This window comes from Procambarus clarkii, chromosome 79 (genome assembly GCF_040958095.1).
Source record: "Procambarus clarkii isolate CNS0578487 chromosome 79, FALCON_Pclarkii_2.0, whole genome shotgun sequence".
Lineage (NCBI taxonomy): Eukaryota > Metazoa > Arthropoda > Malacostraca > Decapoda > Cambaridae > Procambarus > Procambarus clarkii.
This window is the reverse complement of record NC_091228.1, coordinates 15,286,885-15,294,183: the sequence shown is the minus strand read 5'-3', so window position 1 is coordinate 15,294,183 and position 7,299 is coordinate 15,286,885. Positions and strand designations below refer to the sequence as shown.

At 34.9% G+C, this 7,299-nt stretch overlaps 1 long non-coding RNA gene across 1 annotated transcript in view; it reads left to right on the top strand.

The window, feature by feature from the left end:
- The first annotated feature begins 205 nt into the window (after nucleotides 1–205).
- The window catches only part of LOC138357685 (uncharacterized), a 7,134-nt gene continuing 40 nt past the window's right edge, over nucleotides 206–7,299 (top strand). The window contains exons 1-3 of the long non-coding RNA XR_011225109.1: nucleotides 206–322; nucleotides 3,288–3,394; nucleotides 7,200–7,299. The exon at nucleotides 7,200–7,299 is cut by the window's right edge and continues 40 nt beyond it. This is a non-coding gene — a long non-coding RNA (uncharacterized lncRNA). The remainder of the gene's footprint in view (nucleotides 323–3,287; nucleotides 3,395–7,199) is intronic.

The following is a 7,299-nucleotide window of genomic DNA, read 5'->3' as shown; positions in this document are numbered from 1 at the left end:
CGAACTTTTTTTCCCAAGCCGGTCTATGGCGTGTATGTTAAATAAACCAAATTTTTCACTTTTGACAATTGAGCACCTGCTACATCCAGATTCTAGGGAGGAAAGGAATATAATATAATATCTAATATATCTATCTGTGTGAAATTGATTAAATCCATTTATTTGATATTCAGCTAATAGTTCTGTATTTTCTACATTCATCCATGTTTTGGTAAGTGCAATAATATGTATTGTTTCATTGCAGATTAGAGATTCAAGATAGTTCTAGATTTCCGAAGTACTGAAACGCGCGCCATACAGGCTTGGTGGATCTAGGTGCAAGGTAAAATTATTTACATTTACTTTTGTATTTATATGCATATATGCATTTATATGCATTATTCTCTAGAATAATAGATCTCGTAATAATTTTGCAAAAATAGTGGCATTTACTATTTTAAAAAGCTCGGGTGCAGGTGGGGGGGGGGTTGTGTAAAAGCCTGGTTTGTGCCTCGGAGAGGCTATGGGATCCAGTAAGTTCAGTAGAACTTCGGTTTCAACCCTTTTACCCTGTTGTAGCTCAGTCGATTAAGGCAGTGTCTGGGATGCTCCCAGACGCAGGTTCGAATCCTCGTCACGGCCCTTGTGGATTTGTTCATTTGATGCATCACGTTATTGTGATCTGTGTGTGTAATTCTTCACTTGCTACAGCAACAGGAATGTGTGTGTATGTATTTGTGTTGTTGAATATGACCGAAAGTGTAAGATTAATGATTCTAACACAAATCGTCTGAATATTTGTTTTTCTTCACTGTCGAGAGTAGTTAAAAAAATTTACTCGAGTTTATTTTCACACTTTATTTATGGTCCTTAAGTCCCTCTCCTTAATGCTGCTGCTGTTTCTCGCATCTTTGCATCGCTTGTATGTTTGGGGGTTTGGCCTCTTGCTATATATTGATTCCATTTGTGTGTGTTTGGGTCTCAGGCCCTCTCGCAATTTCTGTTGAACAAACCCCTTTTCCTAGTTCTGCATCTCTCCTTTGGTACAAATTTTGTTGTGCTTTTATCATATATGTCACAAAACTTGACATACATTTCATTTACTTCATGTCCTATCAGCACGTGTTTGTCAAATTCTTTAAGGAAAGTTTATCATCCTGATTGCAGATCTCTAGCGCTATTATGTCAACTTCTTGTGGATTCGCAATCATTATTTAATTTACCTTTAGGTGTTCTTTCACCAGCACAGCAACACTGTACCTCTCCCAACCAGTTTAAGATAAAAACTAAGTACTAACTAATTAACTCAATGTAACCTACCTTACCCCCAAAATGTCAACCCATGTCTTCTATTTTAAACAATGCTGTTTTGTTGACCAAATTGTATTTTTGTTTTTTTCTGCAATGTTCCCCCCCCCCCCACCACTCTACCACCACATTGAGTTTAGTAGCTCTGTGCACGTCAGGTGCTGTTTAATATACAGACCTACTCCTCCATTTGACCTAGTTTCTCTATCACATCTATATCACTTTGTGCTTTAGCCCTGGTGGAGCTTGGTCCACCAGGCTGTTGTTTGGAGTGGCCCGCAGATCCACATACAGTCTGCATATGATATACAGTCTGTTGATCAATTAAACTACAGTAGTTAGTTTTTATCATCCGAATGCACCAATATGTGTTCATTCTTCCCAGATGAAGGAACTAGGTAATATTCATCATCTGAATGCACCATCTGATGCTTTAACACACTCATGATACACGAGAGGTTTAAAAAACTTTTAAAACTTTTAAAACTTTTTGACCTATGTATTTAAAAGCAATTCTAAAGTTAAAAAGTGTAGCATAGGCCCCTCGCAGAATGTTCTTAATATGATCCTCAGGTTATAGTTTTCTATCTAAAACCACCCCTAGATCTCTTTCTTGATCAGAATTCTTTATAGATCTCAGTGGCTCGATCATAGAAACTGCTCTAAATCCTTGTTGGCCTGGATTGTGGAGGTCATTGGTCTCTATAAAACTAGTAATCTGACTCCTGATCACTCTCAAATAATTTTATTATGTGGGATGTTAGTGCAACTGGTCTATAATTCTTTGCCAATGCTTGTGTTGTGTTGTGTTGTTTTGGTAGTGATGTGCAATGTGTTGTTTTGGTAGTGATTCGTCCAGTTCTGGTAGTAGTGCGGTTGTTGTGTAGTGTAGTACTTGTGTGCTTGTTAATGACTTGTATTCCAGTCTTGTGGGTATCTCCTTTCCCCTACGGGCCAACTGCTTTGTTCTTACCTAGCATTTTGCTTTGTTTGGGTATGAATGTTTGTGTGCCGTATATTTTGCAAAATTTGCCATATATCTCATTATTTACTCCTCTGCCTAGCAACAAGTCTGTCTAATTATACTCATTAACTGTTTTTCAAAGTTCCCCATAGTGTCCTTTATTGAAATCGAGTTCATGAACCGTTTCAATGTTCTTATTTTCTTCTAGATTATATCTTAAAGTATATTTAAATGTTATTGTTATTATTGTTATTAAATGTTATTGTGACATTGCATTGCAATTGAGCTATGTTGTTTACCATACCGTTCATTTCGTGAGTATAAGTATAGATGCCACACTTGTGACAGGTAAAACCATGCCTTTTTTGAAAAACAGCACCGTCTGTTGCACGTAAGAGCAACCCACACTATATTATGTTGCGATATTATTTCAATATTTCCGATTGTATTGATAATTTGAATTTTCATAGATTTCAATTTATTTTCATTTCGATTTAATAATTTTGTGTGACATTGCATTGAAATTGAGCTGTGTTGTTTACCATACTGTTCATTTCATGAGTATAGTTTATTTTTTTATTTTTTTCATTTCATTTTTTTAGCTGTTCTTATTTTTCAGTGATGGGAATATCAGATCATTTGATGTTCCCAATTTTCTGATGGAAGCATCAGACCATTATAGAATGCATCGGATGAGGTAGTTTGGAATGGTGGGGAGGACGAGAGGGGGGTATGGTGGGGAAGACGAGGGGACAGAGGAGAGGGTAATGGTGGGGAGGACGAGGGGACTGGGGAGTTGGGGATGGTGGGGACAGGGGAATGCTGGGGAGGACAAAGGGACAGGTGAATGGGAGATGGTGGGGGAGGAAGAAGGACATGGGAGGGGAAAATGGTAAGGAGGACGATGGGACAGGGAAGTGGGAATAGTGGGGATGATGTGGGGACAGGGAAGTGGGAAGGACGAGAGGACTGTGGAATGGGGAATAGCAAAGTGAATTATAATTATATATATTAATTAATTCTTATAAATTTCCAGAAGCCTGTATCAACACCCACACTAATGCAACTGAAAGAGATGTTGAGACAAGTATTGCTGATATGTTGAAGAACGCCCCAAACAAACTCGGTGGAAACAGATACAAGGTAAAGTTTGCCAATTTGCTGTAGTCTAATTCAATTTCTTTTTAGTAATCTTCGAGAACATTTATGCTATGAATAAGATAAAATAATGTAACTGATTTTGATTTATTTACTATTTATTATTTATTTACCGTTATTAGTATAATAGATCTCGTAATAATTTTGCAAAAATAATGGCATTTACTATTTTAAAAAGCTCGGGTGCAGGGGGGGGGGGTTATGTAAAAGCCTGGTTTGTGCCTCGGAGAGGCTATGGGATCCAGTAAGATCGTCCTTCCTTTCCTCCCTAGAATCTGGATGTAGCAGGTGCTCAATTGTCAAAAGTGAAAAATTGGTTTTGTCTTCCGAATGCACCATTTCTGTAAATTTGCTAATAATCTTTTAAAAATAGTAAATGCCATTATTTTTGCAAAATTATTACGAGATCTATTATACTAATAACGGTTTGATAAAATACAGTAGACTGCCTACTGGTTTTACCTGTAATAAGGTTTGATACAGATGATTATGATTATGGTTTTGGCCTCCACCACCCTCTCACCTAACTTGTTCCAACCATGTCTACCACGGTTTTGTCTTCCGAATGCACCATTTCTGTAAATTTGCTAATAATCTTTTAAAAATAGTAAATGCCATTATTTTTGCAAAATTATTACGAGATCTATTATACTAATAACGGTTTGATAAAATACAGTAGACTGCCTACTGGTTTTACCTGTAATAAGGTTTGATACAGATGATTATGATTATGGTTTTGGCCTCCACCACCCTCTCACCTAACTTGTTCCAACCATGTCTACCACGGTTTTGTCTTCCGAATGCACCATTTCTGTAAATTTGCTAATAATCTTTTAAAAATAGTAAATGCCATTATTTTTGCAAAATTATTACGAGATCTATTATACTAATAACGGTTTGATAAAATACAGTAGACTGCCTACTGGTTTTACCTGTAATAAGGTTTGATACAGATGATTATGATTATGGTTTTGGCCTCCACCACCCTCTCACCTAACTTGTTCCAACCATGTCTACCACGGTTTTGTCTTCCGAATGCACCATTTCTGTAAATTTGCTAATAATCTTTTAAAAATAGTAAATGCCATTATTTTTGCAAAATTATTACGAGATCTATTATACTAATAACGGTTTGATAAAATACAGTAGACTGCCTACTGGTTTTACCTGTAATAAGGTTTGATACAGATGATTATGATTATGGTTTTGGCCTCCACCACCCTCTCACCTAACTTGTTCCAACCATGTCTACCACGGTTTTGTCTTCCGAATGCACCATTTCTGTAAATTTGCTAATAATCTTTTAAAAATAGTAAATGCCATTATTTTTGCAAAATTATTACGAGATCTATTATACTAATAACGGTTTGATAAAATACAGTAGACTGCCTACTGGTTTTACCTGTAATAAGGTTTGATACAGATGATTATGATTATGGTTTTGGCCTCCACCACCCTCTCACCTAACTTGTTCCAACCATGTCTACCACGGTTTTGTCTTCCGAATGCACCATTTCTGTAAATTTGCTAATAATCTTTTAAAAATAGTAAATGCCATTATTTTTGCAAAATTATTACGAGATCTATTATACTAATAACGGTTTGATAAAATACAGTAGACTGCCTACTGGTTTTACCTGTAATAAGGTTTGATACAGATGATTATGATTATGGTTTTGGCCTCCACCACCCTCTCACCTAACTTGTTCCAACCATGTCTACCACGGTTTTGTCTTCCGAATGCACCATTTCTGTAAATTTGCTAATATTCTTTTAAAAATAGTAAATGCCATTATTTTTGCAAAATTATTACGAGATCTATTATACTAATAACGGTTTGATAAAATACAGTAGACTGCCTACTGGTTTTACCTGTAATAAGGTTTGATACAGATGATTATGATTATGGTTTTGGCCTCCACCACCCTCTCACCTAACTTGTTCCAACCATGTCTACCACGGTTTTGTCTTCCGAATGCACCATTTCTGTAAATTTGCTAATAATCTTTTAAAAATAGTAAATGCCATTATTTTTGCAAAATTATTACGAGATCTATTATACTAATAACGGTTTGATAAAATACAGTAGACTGCCTACTGGTTTTACCTGTAATAAGGTTTGATACAGATGATTATGATTATGGTTTTGGCCTCCACCACCCTCTCACCTAACTTGTTCCAACCATGTCTACCACGGTTTTGTCTTCCGAATGCACCATTTCTGTAAATTTGCTAATAATCTTTTAAAAATAGTAAATGCCATTATTTTTGCAAAATTATTACGAGATCTATTATACTAATAACGGTTTGATAAAATACAGTAGACTGCCTACTGGTTTTACCTGTAATAAGGTTTGATACAGATGATTATGATTATGGTTTTGGCCTCCACCACCCTCTCACCTAACTTGTTCCAACCATGTCTACCACGGTTTTGTCTTCCGAATGCACCATTTCTGTAAATTTGCTAATAATCTTTTAAAAATAGTAAATGCCATTATTTTTGCAAAATTATTACGAGATCTATTATACTAATAACGGTTTGATAAAATACAGTAGACTGCCTACTGGTTTTACCTGTAATAAGGTTTGATACAGATGATTATGATTATGGTTTTGGCCTCCACCACCCTCTCACCTAACTTGTTCCAACCATGTCTACCACGGTTTTGTCTTCCGAATGCACCATTTCTGTAAATTTGCTAATAATCTTTTAAAAATAGTAAATGCCATTATTTTTGCAAAATTATTAGGAGATCTATTATACTAATAACGGTTTGATAAAGTACAGTAGACTGCCTACTGGTTTTACCTGTAATAAGGTTTGATACAGATGATTATGATTATGGTTTTGGCCTCCACCACCCTCTCACCTAACTTGTTCCAACCATGTCTACCACGGTTTTGTCTTCCGAATGCACCATTTCTGTAAATTTGCTAATAATCTTTTAAAAATAGTAAATGCCATTATTTTTGTAAAATTATTACGAGATCTATTATACTAATAACGGTTTGATAAAATACAGTAGACTGCCTACTGGTTTTACCTGTAATAAGGTTTGATACAGATGATTATGATTATGGTTTTGGCCTCCACCACCCTCTCACCTAACTTGTTCCAACCATGTCTACCACGGTTTTGTCTTCCGAATGCACCATTTCTGTAAATTTGCTAATAATCTTTTAAAAATAGTAAATGCCATTATTTTTGCAAAATTATTACGAGATCTATTATACTAATAACGGTTTGTTAAAATACAGTAGACTGCCTACTGGTTTTACCTGTAATAAGGTTTGATACAGATGATTATGATTATGGTTTTGGCCTCCACCACCCTCTCACCTAACTTGTTCCAACCATGTCTACCACGGTTTTGTCTTCCGAATGCACCATTTCTGTAAATTTGCTAATAATCTTTTAAAAATAGTAAATGCCATTATTTTTGCAAAATTATTACGAGATCTATTATACTAATAACGGTTTGATAAAATACAGTAGACTGCCTACTGGTTATAATGGAATAATACAGGAATAATACAGGATATAATAATATATATATATATAAATATATATACATATATTTATATATATATATATTTATTTATATAAATATATATATGATATATATATTCTATTCTATTAGTCTATTCTATTCTATAGTTTTATATAGATTCTTGTTTTAGTTTTTTTCTATAATATGGAAAGGGTTTTTAATTAATAAATTAAATATTATATAATAAAATAATGTATTATTGAAAACAATTAGTAACAAACAATATTTCATTACAGGGTGGTGAAGCAAGAATACATGTGCATCACATAGCAGAGTCGGATATGACGAATAATGAAAATAGCGGAGAGCCTGGTGCATGGCATACCGCTGAATCTT